Here is a 15,571-nt window from a genome sequence, read left to right as displayed (position 1 = left end):
GGCTCCCACACCCGCACAGAACACAGTTGGTTTCAAGTGAAGCTCCCAGCAGGGTTTCAGCGGCATGATCAGCTGCAGGATTGAGGCCTTGGATTGTATTCAAACTGTTATCCAAATGTTCTGGTGCTTCTGCTACGGATCGGACAGAGCCAACCCCATCCCACCTTTGCATGTTACTGCTACTAGCAGACAGGCCACCAGAAAGAGGATTTCAAGGTCACGGCGAGACAAAGACACCCAGCACTACGATTCTGGACACATTCGGAAGCTGGGCAAATAAAACAAACAGACGAGAGTGATCAAAATAGCTCAGCTGGGGAACTGCAGGAGTTAGGAGAGCAGGGAGCTTCCAGGAACTACAGATGGACTCAATCACTACAAGTTACTCAATAGCTCGCTAGCCCATCAGCACTGTCATAAGAGGACTCAGAACACTTCACTGTTCCCCACCTTGTCACAGCACAAGGGCCACCTGGATAGTCACAGAGCAGCAGCAGGCCAAAGGGAAACAAAGGCCCCAGGACAGAGCAAGACATCATCCCTCACAACAGAGCACCAGTTGGTGATGCTGAGAGGCCTAGGACCCTACCCTCATTCCACTCCAGAGGCATCTATGAGACAGCAAACTCAAAAGCCAGCAGCCCTTGGCCAAAACAAACAAAACAATAATTACACACGGGTGAACACACACACACACACACTCTCTCTCTCTCTCTCTCTCTCCCCCCCTCCCCAAGGAATGGAAAACAAACTGCAACTCCTGCAGAAAGTATGTACAGTGGGGATGCAGAGTCAGCAAGACAGCAGTGATCAGTCCTCTCTGGGTAAAAAAAAAAAAAAAAAACTTATTAAACCACCGTGCAGAAGATAACACTAAATCTACACGAGCCACAAACACTTTCCAACACTACCCTTGTTACTCAGGGCTCAGCATCTGCCAGCTAGCCTCAGGACTCACGTGTCCTACAGGAATACTGTTCTGCAAAGGGACAGAGCCTGGCTGAACAAGGAGAGCTCAACAGCTGCAGTCTGAGCAGGAACTAACTGTCCCTTTGGAGAAGTTGAAAGTTTTTCAATCAGAAGATTCAGCCCTATGGAGAAAGAACCTCCCTCCCCGCTGGCCAAGAGCTCAGATACCAGAGACAGACACTTGAGAAACTCAGCGAGAGAAGAACAAGACACCAGGTTTGACAGCGTGGTGGTTAGAACCTGGTGACTGGTTTCTACCAGCACCCCCAACTGGTGTTAGTGCAAGCGAGGAAGATTTGGGACCTAGCTCTTGGTCACCTTGCAACACCATCATTTACAATAAGAGTGAAGTGGGTGCAAAACCCCACCATTCTAGAGTAGCAGCACTTCACACTGAATTTGCAGGGTGTGAATGACTGGGGCAATGGAGAATCAGGCCCTTTAAGGTGGAGCTCACTACAGACATGGTCTATGGGACTGATTCCCCACTGTCTTGCACACTGTTGTCATTTACATGCATGCACGGTCAGCACAAAACACTAACACTGACCCACTTTGCACTGGTCCATGTCCCAACACAAAGTGCAGTGCAGTGGAGAATCAGGTGCTGTACGTAGGTAGCTGGAAAGACACCATACCTCAGTAATGCCTTGGGCAAGAAGCCTCTTAATTATTGTGACTCTTGGTGGATGGAATGGGAGGTGACTTATATCACGGAGAAGGACTGGTTACAAATATACCACAGGTGGAGTTTGACTGTGAGCTAGCAGGAGTGTGAAAGGCAGCCCATATGAGCGCCAGTAAAACAGGCGGCACAAATAAAGGTCTTCTGCAGATAAGGAGAAAATATGATTTTTTACTTTACAAATTGCAATGGGTGGTCTCATGGGCCCCCCCTGTAGAAATGTATTGTCCAGTAGTTAAACAGGCAGATGGAACAGAGAATAAAATGTCTGCTGTCATCTGCTCATATTTTCAGCATCAGCGTTTGGAGCCATGTATCACATTCGGAAGCAGGGTAGGAAATGACCAGGGAGGCTTGACTGGCCTGGAAGCAGCACCCAGCAGAGACAGTGCTGTTTTGACAAAGGTCACCTCCTAGTAAACTCCTCTTGTCTTAGGGGAATTAAGCAGACTTATTCTGAGGAGACCAAAGGCTGGAGGGCAGAGTGTGGGTAGTTTGGCTTGCCATCAGGGGTGAGAGAGAGAAGGCAACACACAGAAAATTATAAAGACCTTTGGATGTCATTAGAATCAGATTAGCCATTTGAACCAGACAGAATAAAGGATACTGTGAAATAGATTTGGAATCAATGTTAATTATTAATCTGTTAAGCCATTGCCTCTAGACACATGACAATACATATCATACCAGAGCACTGTCAAATACAAACACTGGGCCCAGGCAAAAGAAGCAGGATAGCACTCGCTTTCCCAGGCTCTTCTGACACGGGGAAGCTGTTCCAGTTTAATGATTTTAAACCGATATAGTTAAAGCAGCACAAATCCCTGTGTGGACACTTATTTTTGTTTCAGAGCACACTGATTTGGTTCAGCTTAAACCAGTTCCTGATTGACTTCAGATCAACAGAAATAAGAGTGTCCACACAGGAGTTTGAACTGATTTAAAACCACACCTGTGGTTCAACCGGTGTGACTGTGTGTGTAGACTGGGCTTCAGAAATGCTGCTGCTAATAAAAAGTAAGACAGGTCATGGTGTTTCAAAAGGGGAGGAAAAAGAACACACACACAATCGGACGAGGAAGCTGGGGAGATATCTGGCCCATCTATTCCACCAGGAACAAGCTCAGGGCCCAGTTCTGCCAGCTTTTCTCATGCTGACTCCACAAACCACTCAACTGAAATGAATGTGACCACTCATGAAGTAAGGTGCTCAGCAAGGGGGCAGGTTAGGCCCAAAATGAAAGCGTCGATTAGCCAGGTGCTATCAAGTTGCAGAGCGTGTATATTAGCAATATGCTGCTTCTCAGGTGTATACAACGTTGTTCAGTAAGGCCATCCCTGACAAGTACAGACATGTGACATTCCCATACGTTACGAGACCCTTAGAACGGTACAGTTACAACTCAGCAGCACATGTGAGCAGTAGCCAAATTCTACTTGGAAGTGACTATTATAAAGATGCAAACTATTTTATGAATCTCAGTCTTTAGTCAAGGCCCTTAAACCACAGAGCTTATATAAAGTGTAAAGAAACCGACTTTGCTAACAGAGATAAAGGGCAGCCGTATCACTGTACTAACAGGCAATAACAGATTAACTAAACTCTAGCAGCAGGCACTTCTGGGCTGCAGAGTGCCTTTCTCTGCGGTGGTACGTGAAAGGCTGGTCAGAAATGCTGCAGCTTCTTATAGTTTTACTCTGCCTCAATTAACACAAGGTTGATCAAGAATACTCAAATGCTCAGCTCCTTCTGCACAGGAAAAGGTGACAGTGACCAACCTTAGATTGCACTTTGAGATACAAAAATCAGTGGGCAGAGGAGATAATGATCACGCCGAGCTTTAAGATCTAGAATGTACTCTTTTTTAGCATGCTCTAGGGAGGCAATCATCATGCACACTCCTCATCCTGGTTACAGTGATCCATTCTCCAGTATGCTGCAGGACAGAGGTTGCAATGATCCATCTGTCTCCTTAGAACCATCACCAGTTTCTCTTTCCCATAAGCTCAAAATAAGAACAACATCTGCAGTTCCACTAGGTGGGGTTTTTCCCCCATCTTCCAGCTCCAGAAATCCAGCTGGAGTCGGGAAGAGTTTTCCCAACAGAGCTTAGTCTTGTTACAATACTCAGCACTTATGTAGCACCTGACACTGTCGGAGCACTGTACAAATTAGTCAACTGGCTGTACAGTTAGATGCATTCTGGGTAGTTTACACCTTCATATTTCACATCTGACATTGTTCATTGCTGGAGAGAGAACACTACACTGAACATACCATTGACCTGTTCTACTGTAGCATTTCCTACCACATGCATATTTGCATAGAAATACTGTTACCCGGCATGGGTCACTTGCTGGTGGATTCTCTGCAGCTTGAGGTCTTCAAACCACAATTTGAAGACTTCAATAACTCAGGCAGAGGTTAGAGGTTTGTTATAGAAGTGGATGGGTAGGGTTCTGTGGCCTGCTTTGTGCAGGGGGTCGGACTAGATGATCACATTGGTACCTTCTGACCCTAGAATCTATGAGTCTATGAGCTTGCAGCCCAGAAACAGGTTCAAGCCATGCTAATGAGGGAAGAATCACAGGATTAGGATTGCAGAGTCAATGATGATTTGAAGGCTTCTTAATTCATGGCTAGAATGTTTGCCTGAAACTCAGTAACCAATAACTTCTGTTCATCAATTATTAGAACAAATAGCTGACAATCACCGGAGCAACCACACAAGCTGGAACAGATGATACATAAATATATTTTCTGTATCCTACAATAGTGGAAGACAGTACCATCTGAGACCAAAGAACTGACTGCAAAAAGGGGAAAAACTCAGTTGTGCTTATGCTTTACAACTAGTTAACATAATTTAGAACAGCTAATGACTCCCTGAAGGCTCAGCAATCAGAAGAACATGTCCCGTTATAACTTTAGATTACATGCATTATAAATTATGAACAGGATAATGATACTGAACAGTTGAAGTCACAGTTTATGGGAGAAGTTTGCATCCGATTTCTGGAAGCCAGTCTGAAATCCAACACTGATTTAAAGCATTTCCCAAGCTTTGCAGTGGAATTAGGCCCTTAGGATCTCATTACTGGTTCCAATTTATGTCAACACATTGCAGAATGACGATCTCTTGCTTTCTGGGATTTTTTTCTTCTATTGCCTTTACAACACAGTTAGATGAGCAAAATATTCGTAAATTCACCCTCTTAAAAACAAAACCAAAAAACATGCTAAAAAACAACACAATCCTTGCCTGGTTCAGTTAATGTGATCACACCAGCAAAGAAGTTACTGGAAAAGATTTCCAGCACAAGACAACCAACTTCTCTGATTTTCTCCCAGAATACAGGAAGGGTATGGCACTGCTCCCTGAATAAAACAGCTTCACCGGGAGTTATAAAATGGAAAGGGAACCATTCAAATCACATTCAAACCCAATTATAGCTACTGTCAACTCAATGACTTTAAGGTCAGAAGGGACCATTATGATCATCGCAGGCTGCAGAATCCCATCCACCCACTCCAGTATCAAACCTATGTTGGAGCCACTGAAGTCCTCAAATCGTGGTTTAAAGACTTCAAGCTGCAGAGAACCCTGCAGTAAGTGACCCGTGCCCCACGCTGCAGAGGAAGGCGAAAAATCCCCAGGGCCTCTGCCAATCTGCCCTGGAGGAAAATTCCTTCCCGACCCCAAATACGGCGATCAGCTAAACCCTGAGCATGTGGGCAAGACTCACCAGCCAGCACCCAGGAAAGAATTCTCTGTAGTAACTCAGATCCCATCCCATCTAACATCCCATCATAGACCATTGGGCATATTTACTGCTAATAGTCAAAAATGAATTAATTGCCAAAATTAGGCTATCCCATCATACCATCCCCTCCATAAATTTATCAAGCTTAGTCTTGAAGCCAGATATGTCTTTTGTCCCCACTACTCCCCTTGGAAGGCTGTTCCAGAACTTCACTCCTCTGATGGTTAGAAACCTTCATCTGATTTCAAGTCTAAACTTCCTGATGGCCATTTTATATCAATTTGTTCTTGTGTCCACATTGGTACTGGGCTTAAATAATTCCTCTCCCTCCCTGGTATTTATCCCTCTGATATATTTATAGAGAGCAATCAGATCTCCCCTCAGCCTTCTTTTGGTTAGGCTAAACAAGCCAAGCTCTTTGAGTCTCCTTTCATAAGACAGGTTTCCCATTCTTCAGATCATCCTAGTAGCCCTTCTCTGTACCTGTTCCAGTTTAAATACATCCTTCTTAAACATGGGAGACCAGAACTGCCCACAGTATTCCAGATGAGGTCTCACCAGTGCCTTGTATAACAGTACTAACACCTCCTTATCTCTACTGGAAATACCTTGCCTGATGCATCCCAATACCACATTAGCTTTTTTCATGGCCATATCACATTGGCGACTCATAATCATCCTGTGATCAACCAATACTCTGAGGTCCTTCTCCTCCTCTGTTACTTCCAACTGATGAGTCCCCAATTTATAACAAAAATTCTTGTTATTAATCCCTAAATACATGACCTTGCACTTTTCACTATTTAATTGATCCTATTATTATTACTCCAGTTTACAAGGTCATCCAGATCTTTCCGTATGATATCCTGGTCCTTCTCTGTGTTAGCAATACCTCTCAGCTTTGTGTCATCCACAAACTTTATTAGCACACTCACTTTTTGTGCCAAAGTCAATAATAAAAAGATTAAATAAGATTGGTACCAAAACCAATCCCTGAGGAACTCCACTAGTAACCTCCCTCCAGCCTGACAGTTCACCTTTCAGTACGACCCGTTATAGTCTCCCCTTTAACCACTTCCTTATCCATCTTTCAATTTTCATATTGATCCTCATCTTTTCCCATTTAACTAATAATTCCCCATGTGGAACCATATCAAATGCCTTACTGAAATCAAGGTAAATTAGATCCACTGCATTTCCTTTGTCTAAAAAATCTGTTACCTTCTCAAAGAAGGAGATCAGGTTGGTTTGGCAAGATCTACCTTTTGCAAAACCATGTTGCATTTTGTCCCAATTACCATTGACCTCAATGTCCTTAACTACTTTCTCCTTCAAAATTTTTCCCAAGATCTTGCATACTACAGATGTCAAACTAACAGGCCTGTAGTTACCTGGATCACCTTTTTTTCCTTTCTGACCTGTGATGCTGCAAAGGGGCAGAGTTCCCAGGAACTGAATCCCAAAATCTCAGTTATCAAAGGGAGGGCTGCTGCTCCCTAGTTTTATCCTGAGATGCAAAGTTACAGGTTTCCTTCACTTTTTCATCCCACTTCAGCAGCACTGAACAGCAGCATTATCAACGCAACTCCTAGAGCGAAAAGCATATTAAGAGAAAATAAATCTTCAATGTTCCTAAAACGATAGTGCAAAGTAGCCATTAGATAAATTAGGATGTGTCTACATGTACATTAGAGAGACAAGGTGGGGGAGGTATTATCTTTTATTGCACCAACTATTGTTAGTGAAAGGCAAGCTTTTGAGTTTACACAGAGCTCTTATTCAGAATCTCAAGAGCTTGTCTCTCTCTCCCCAACAGAAGTTGGTCCAATAATATATATTACCTTCCCCACCTACTCTCTCTAATATCCTGGGACCAGCATGGCTACAACAACACTGCATACATGTGGATATACAAGAAAATTAATCCAAATTAATTAAGGGTATGAATTTGAAGTGAATTAGTTAAACCACATTAAATCCCTGTGGGAATAACATGATTCAGAATTAAAGTGGCCTTCACTTCCTAAGTGAATTAAACTAAACCAAATTAAAGCAAATTTTCATTCTGAACAACACCATCCACACAGGGATTTAATTCAGTATAACTAATCCATTTCAAATTCTCACAGTTAGTTAATTTGGATTAACTTTCTGGATGTCCCAATGCAGACAAGCTCTTAGATGGCCCAGTATGACACAGCTAGGTCAGTCTAGGGCACCGTGCAGAAGATAACACTGCAAGGGACCACAGAGTTTAGTGTTTTGTAAATGGAAGAGTCATATGCTGTGCAATTGGTTACAATAAATGGGTATTCTGCCGGCCCCAGACAGTGTGAGGGTCTCTGCACTTGGTATCCTTGAAAATAATGGGAACCAAGATACATTTACACTGGATCCACTCCAAGGAAACACTGTCAACATGAATCTACATTTCTAATTATTTGTACTGGGCTTAGAATCATAGACTATCAGGGTTGGAAGAGACCTCAGGAGATCATCTAGTCCAACCACCTGCTCAAAGCAAGACCAACACCAACTAAATCATCCTAGCCAAGGCTTTGTCAACCAGGGCCTTAAGAACCTCTAAGGATGGAGATTCCACCTTAGAGATGGCTTGCCACCTTGGTACCTGGATCTACGGCATAGCCAATGCTTTTCTTAAGACAACTGAGACACAGTCTCCCTCTCTGAAGAGTTTAAATTTGAGATGACACGGGGCTACTTTAGCTCTACTGCTGTCTTGGGCAACCAAATTATATCCACTCTTCCACAAAGCGTCAACAGTTCCCAAGGCACCACCTAGTACAGTTATTAAAACATCCTACGCTATGATGGAAGATCATTTAGACCTTTGATGACATTACCACATCTGCAAACTCCACTTCCTTTCGCCTATGATCACTAAAGAGAACTCATAAAATTCTCCCCATTAACTCATAGAATGCTGGCAGTTTCCAGAGGAAGGGCAGGTGAATGGGAGAACACATGTGAATATTGTGTGCAATAGGTTCAGCAATAAAACTTATGTTAATTGTTTAATAAAGACAAATGTTTGGAATTAACCAGTTCAAAGGAAGGCCTGACAGTAGTGAGGTTAAACTATGTCATTACAGCATCCTTCTGTTCATAAATGAATTGTCAGAGGCAACTTGATCTAGTGAAACTAACGAGGAGACTGGGATTCTGGACCGGAGATCTAATCCTGCCTTTCCCACTGACTCACTCACCATATATTTGTTGCTTAGCCCCAAAATTTTGGGTGCCAACAATCTGAGACATCTCTCTGCATCAGTTTTCCCACCTGTAAATATTCTGTGCTGGGAAGGTTAGAGTGCCACAGAAACACAACAAATTGTTATTGATTATAAATCATGAAACTGCAGAGGCCTTTCACTATGGATTCAGGCTACGGATCCAGGGGCCGCTAAGAAAAGGTTCTTGCACTATTCCAAGACTGACAAACCAACCCCATCGAGACTTTTCCCTTTTGGGACAGCATCCCATGTGAATACTGATGGCTTCCTACATATTCAAAATAGTAACATACTGAAATGAGACTAAGACACAAACTGTTTGTAACTCCCATTAGTGCTAATGGAAGTCAGGCACTTGAAATTCTTTCTATGGGCCAGACCCAAAGTCCTCTGAAATCAAGGAAAGACTAATTGGTACGAATTTGCTGTCCTTCAGACCCAACGCAGGAATACAGTGTGCAGAATAGGGATGAGAACAGATCACATGGTTGAATTAAAATCTTCACAAGGATCTTACATGGTCTTCTCTGATCAGCATGAACATACATCTTAAGACGCTAAACCAAAAAGCCCCTCTTGAATTCCAGTACATACCCAGGCACAGTTCCCTATTGAAACTCAGGGCCGTACATGGAGCCCTTTGCAAGCTCCCTGAAGGATGCCTGGGCATTTTGTGGTCTTCAATAACCCATGTGCACAGCGACAAACTCTTCTGAGGATCAGCTCAAACTGCGCAGAGTAGCAAGGGGAAAGGGACTCTGTCCGACCGTGGGGGCGCCACAGACATACCCACAGCGGGAGCCCTTGGCACGCAGTTATTCCAGCCTCTTTCCGACTTGAGCCGGGCGCTGCTACATAAAAACACCGTGGGGAGGGTGCTCAGCGCTCCGGCTCCGCTGCCCAGGGCGCGGACAGGCACCTCCGGGGGCAGCTCCGGGCAGGCAGCGCCGCGCGCCCCAGCGATGCTCTGTCCCCAGGGGCAGGCGCTGAGCTCCGACCCCGCCCCCCGGGGCGCTCGGCCCATTGCACCCCCCGACCCCTTCCCGGGGTGCCGCCCAAACCTTCACCCCTGCCCAGGGCGCTGCCAGCCGGCGCGTCGCCTGCACCCACCCTCCCCGGGGGACGCTTCTGCGCCCCTCCGCCCCCCCCCCCGGGGCGCTCCCCACTCACCCAGCGGCGTCTGCGGGCGGCCCCGGGGCATGGCCAGCCGGGCGCTGCTCCGGCGCCTCGGTCACATCGGGAGCTGGGGGCGTGTGGCTCCGGCGCCTCGTTTTTTCCGGGTTAATTTACGTTTCGCGTTAGCAGCAAACCCAGCCCCGGATGTGAGTGCAGGGGCAGGGAGCCGGCTGGGTGCGCGCAGGGTGCAGCGGGGACCGGCGGGTGGGGCTGGGGAGGGTGCTACAGACCGGCCCCTGCTTCGTGGGGCAGACCCAGACGTCTTAGCTGAGCCCTCTGCCTGCAGCCCGCATCGCCAGCCCGGGGAAGGGGGGGGGGTGAATTTTACAAATAAATTCTCACTCCGGGGTGGGGGGCGGGGGGAGTATAGATTTGCACCAACTTTTTTTCCTGCTCGTCCCGCGCCGTCTGGCCGGAGTGCAGGCACTGGTATCGCCCTGGCTCTGTCCTGTTTGCCACACATACCAGGAACCAGGAGCTGCACCTATGGTTTTCATTCAGCAACTGACTTTTGGGGGTGTCCTGGCCCAGGCTTCAGTGTAAATGAATGTGGCTCCGCAAAGGAAGGTCGCTGCTGAAATAAAAACCTCAGGGCTGCTAAATCCTGTGAACCAGTTTTGATTGGTGGTGATTGTTTTTTTGTTTTCCAAAACACTTTTCACCAATTCTAACAGCTTCAATACATATGTGCTGTGTGCTGCTCATGTCATGAAAGATGCTATTGTGATGCATAAACAGAAGGGGGCAGATTTAAAAGTTGCTATGGGAATCTCAACTCATCAGCTTCCTGACTCATGCAGGATTAATATCTGTCCCTTAATGATGCAGTTACGTTTTTACACATAATTCAGGCCCCAGTCCTTAGAAAACAGTAAGGCACATGAATGGTCCCATCCAGTAAATGCACATGAAGTTAATCAAGTGCTTACACCTTGCACAATCATGGTCTAAGGTTGCACCTGACTTTCCTTTAAAATCCACTGAGATATACAGAATTTGTAGGTTGCATCCCCAGATGAAAAATAATTCTACGACCAATCAGTGAATCAGACAAGAGGTTCTTGAATCAGGACCCTCCAAAAATTATATAGTACTGTGATATTGGCTGTCTGCTTGAAAGGGGAAAAAAAAAAAAAAAAGCTAACATATTACATCAGCAAACTGCCTGTAATGTGATGGCCAGTATTTCCCTAGTGTGGAGTTGAGGACCATAAAGTTTTACTTGGTGACAAAATGGAACTAAAAGCCAAAAATGACTTGGATTGTATATGAGATTGCTCCACTGTTGTTCATGAAAATGGGGCTGGAAGAGTGAACAATGTCTATATAGCTGGTTGGGTAGCAGTGAAATGCCTAACCCATGATTCACATGGTCTAACATCACTTTTAATACAACCTTCTACTGTCACTCATGCATTTAATAAAAATGTTGCAAAGATGCAGTTTAGAGTGGTCATACCTGTGAAAGCAGTTTGATTCACTATGTTCCTTTATCGATAAAGCAATGGGCTGATTCCTATCTTCGTGAATCTCATTGAACAAAGAATTTCCCCACCCCCACCCCCCCCATGAAAGCTTCCCTGTGGTTTGTAAAGCAGAAGGCAATACATTATGTATATCGCTAGAGCAGTTATTGAGCCAATGCCTAATTTGCCCTAGATACCTCCGCCGCTATGGCAAATAACCTTTCTTTACACAAAGGGATAGATCTGTTACTCATGCAGAGGGTTCCTGGTTCTGTAACTGCCAGAGTGAATTTGCACAGAAACTGTGTGATAAAAGTGTTTTCTTTCTCAGTGGAGCAGTTTTGCAGAGACCAAAGTCAGAAATTCTGGGGAGATTTTTGAGTATTTTTCCAAGCAATGTAAGTAACAATCTCCAATTCCCCTCATCTTACTTTTTTTAAAGAATGGACAGTAGTTTTGAAAAACAATTATGCACTATCTTGTTATTACTTAAAATACTTGCTTCACCCCTAAGCATTTCCTGTGGTTTGGGTCATTTTTAGAACAATTTTTTTCCCTTCCATGCTAAAGACATCACTCAACTGCTGTTACTGCAACTGTGTGTCTTCATTGTTGTCTGACCATATTCGGGGCCTGCACTTCCTGTGAGAGGCAGATAAAAACCACATTGGCTGCAATGAAGAGTAGGCACTGACCCGTTGCAGAATTCTGTAGAGCCAGGCACAGCAGCACAGGCCCTGTGCAGCAGAGCATTTAAGCATCTGCATAAGTCCATCCCTACTCAGCACCATGCATGTGCTTAAAGTTAATCACGTGCTTGTGTTGAATAGGGATGAATTGGGTATCAAATTCCTGAAGAAACATATGCCCTAGTCAAGCTCTTGTAAAAGAAAACTCTTTTTGCAGAGACCCAAGATAAACCCCCTTTATCTCTGGCTGGGTGAAATATACCACCACGCAGATGAGCAGCACATGCCTAAGTGCCACTTAAGACTTCCACCTCCGCACAAGGTTGCACCCAGGAAGCCCAGCCGTGGTTGAAGGAGCTATTGTTTTCATAGCCTCCTTTCAAACCACACATTAAATGAAATTATATGGAACATGCAACTCCTCAGCAGTTTCACAGTCGCAGCCATTGATACTGGCTTTTTCTGATTGGCCATGGCAAAGCCTTCAAGCAGTGAGTTCTTCTCGATGCCCCTTCCAGGGGAGGGAGCTTTTCCTTCCTGGTTTATCATCTTGACAGTTCCAGCCTGTCATAAATATTTTGCCATTGAGATAGCACCCTGCCACAGACTCAAACATCTCATGGAAATTGTAACCCAAAATGTGTTATTACATCAGGAGAGAACTGCTGCGCTCCCTTTCCAGCTGTCCCTCTCAACCACCCCAGAGAGCTGCTTGCAGGAGTGCAGGATCCTAGATACCATTTCTATGTACTTCAGCACTGTTACACCAGCCTTGGATCTGGGCGGAAGGATCTGCTTGTCTGCGTGCAATTAGAGAGGGGTGGGCGTCTGAGCCTAGGGGGATTGATCAGGCAGCAATCATGCCATAGCAAGTCATTCAAAGAACTGTATTTTTTTCTCCTTGCTTCCCCTAGCTGGCTGATTCATGTTTGCTTCTGGACATCGTCTCTGCTGGTGACAGTAAGAACGAACCACCCCTCGCCTACCTCATCCCTCAGTAAAACTCAGCATCATCATCAGAGTTTGTTATTACAGTAGCACCCCAGAAGACAGCCCTTGCCCCAAGAAGCAGTGTGAACGCACAGATAAAGAACATGCACTGACTGGATGTACATTGGTGGGCAGATTCACTACCTGGAACAGTCCAAATACAGTCTAAATACTCCAGTCAGGTTCCATGGCCTTTTCCTCACAGCAGGTTTCCTTAAATAACAGAAGCCGCAAAAGTCTCCAGGTAAGTAAAACAGCACATTTAGCAACAGAGACTTACCCCACTTTCTGAAAACTGAGGAGGGCACTTCCCTTCCCGGCCATTATAGGACACACCACCTTCCATGTCCTAGCTACATCCCCTGCTATTGAGGGTAGGCTTTTCCATTTATAGCAGGCATCACTTCCAACCTGGAGTCACATGACCCCTCTGTCATGTGCTCCCGACCTCATAGACTCATAGACTTTAAGGTCAGAACTCAGAAGGGACCATTATGATCTTCTAGTCTGACCTCCTGCACAAAGCAGGCCACAGAATCTCAACCACCCACTTCTGTAACAAACCGTGACCTATGTCTGAGCTACCGAAGTCCTCGACTTGTGGTTTAAAGACTTCAAGGTGCAGAGAATCCTCCAGCAAGTGACCCATGCCCCATGATGCAGAAGAAGGTGAAAAATCCCCAGGGTCTCTGACAATCTGCCCTGGAGGAAAATTCCTTTCTGATCCCAAATATGGCGATCAGCTAAACCCTGAGCATGTGGGCAAGACTCAGTCAGCACCCAGGAAAGAATTCTCTGTAGTAACTCAGATCCCACCCCCACCTAGTGTCCCCTCAGTCTCAGACGCATAAGACTTAGAACCTGTGCACTGTTTCCCAGGAGTCAAGAGGTCTGGGGCTCCATTGCCATGTACCTTGTGTGGTCATTCACAACGAGCGCAAAGTGAGTATAACAGTCTACCAGGGTGACTGGGCAGCCTTTTAAACTCCCAATGCACCGGGGCACATGGCTGTGCAAGGTACAGGGCAGTGGAGAATCAGGCCCAAGGTTTATAGGGGGCAGTATTGCGGCACAGGTTGCAAAAGGGATAAATACCCAAAGCCATGCTGTCTAGTGACGAGCAGGTGACAGGTTTAGAGGCACTTCATTCAGGGGCGGCTTTAAGCATTTTGCCGCCCCAAGCACGGCAGGCAGGCTGCCTTTGGCGGCTTGCCTGCGGAGGGTCCGCTGGTCCCTTGGCTTCGGCGGACCTCCTGCAGGCAAGCCACCGAAGGCAGCCTGCCTGCTGCCCTCGCAGTGACCAGCAGAGCGCCCCCAGTGGCTTGCCTCCCCAAACACGCGCTTGGTGTGCTGGTGCCTGGAGCCGCCCCTGACTTCATTATGCCCTTTAAAATGTCTTTTTAGGTGGGTGAAAGGTGCTGCAGCTTCAGCTACCTTCTGCTTAGGTGGCTCCTTTTTAGCTCACAAGGTCATGTTTCCTAGTCAGCCAGTCACCAAGGAGTGATTGGGTGCATGGTGGGGAATGCAGTTTTTATCATTTCTGTCTCTTATATTCACTTTAAAATTCCTTTGTACCCAGAACATTTTTGGGCAGCTCCTCCAGCCCTGGGAATGGCCAAGCACATAATGATAACTGAGTTACACATAAAATTATGCATGTGTTTACATATGAGCATATAGTAAGTATCTGCAGAATTATTATGTAAACACCTATAAGCACATCTGCAATCATAAATATGTGTGCATAATACAGATGCAGTATGCAAACTTTCTGTGTAGGAAAAGAGTTGGGTGAACTAGTCTCAGTAAACAATTTATCTGGTGAATGGAGCCTCTTTTTCTTTAAGTGAATTATCCACAGATGGATTTGGCTTTTTCACAGCTATTTTTCTTATTTTTAATGATTTAATTGCTAGTTTATGCTAACGTACTTCAGCCTGTGGGCTGCTTGCAAGCTATTTGCCATTCTGCATAATTGTTCACCTATGTTACATGGGGCCAGATTTTCAAGAGCTCAGCTCTTATGAAGGCACCAAATTAATTGGCCAGCTTTTCAGAAGAGTTGGATGCTGAGGCCTTTTAAAAACCTAATTCTGGGTGCAAAGCACTTGAAAATGTGTCCCATGCTGTTGTTCCTGCTTTTTGACTGAGTGTCTCCCACGTTCTCTGGAAGATCCCAAGTCAGTTGCCTGAATACATCTGGCATGAATACTTGTGGTCTTGTGCAGAGGCACATTTACACGAGTATTTACGATCCTTCCCCTTTCTGGGAATAAAATGGGCTTGCACAGATGATAGATAGCCAAAAGTAAACAAGTCAATACATGTGAACACCCTCAAAATTAATGCCTTTTATTCAAATAAGACAAGGAGGGTGAGATAATATCTTTTATTGGATCAACTTCTGTTGGTGAGAGAGAGACAAGCTTTCAAGCCACACGGAGCTCTTCCCCAGGCCTGGGGAAGAGTGTCACAGCTAAACACAAGATCACACAGATAGTTTAGCACAAGCAGTTAGGGTATATTCTAGACTTATGTCTACACAGCAAAGACAAACTCACGGCTGGCCTGTGCCAA

General features: G+C 45.4%; 1 protein-coding gene across 3 annotated transcripts in view; it reads right to left on the bottom strand.

The window, feature by feature from the left end:
• Nucleotides 1–10,293, bottom strand: part of PLEKHA2 (pleckstrin homology domain containing A2) — a 57,584-nt gene extending 47,291 nt beyond the window's left edge. Inside the window, exon 1 of one of the 3 annotated variants that reach the window (XM_050940122.1) lies at nucleotides 10,232–10,293. The gene's annotated coding sequence lies outside the window, so the exon portion shown is untranslated. Of the gene's footprint in view, nucleotides 1–9,843; nucleotides 10,058–10,231 lie in introns of those variants that run through there. The other 2 variants (XM_050940123.1, XM_050940121.1) reach the window with 2 other exon arrangements.
• Nucleotides 10,294–15,571: the final 5,278 nt, after the last annotated feature.

The sequence above is a fragment of the Gopherus flavomarginatus genome, chromosome 2, assembly GCF_025201925.1.
Source record: "Gopherus flavomarginatus isolate rGopFla2 chromosome 2, rGopFla2.mat.asm, whole genome shotgun sequence".
In the NCBI taxonomy this organism is placed as follows: Eukaryota; Metazoa; Chordata; order Testudines; family Testudinidae; genus Gopherus; species Gopherus flavomarginatus.
The sequence above is the reverse complement of the archived record's forward strand: the minus strand, read 5'-3'. Positions and strand labels throughout refer to the sequence as shown.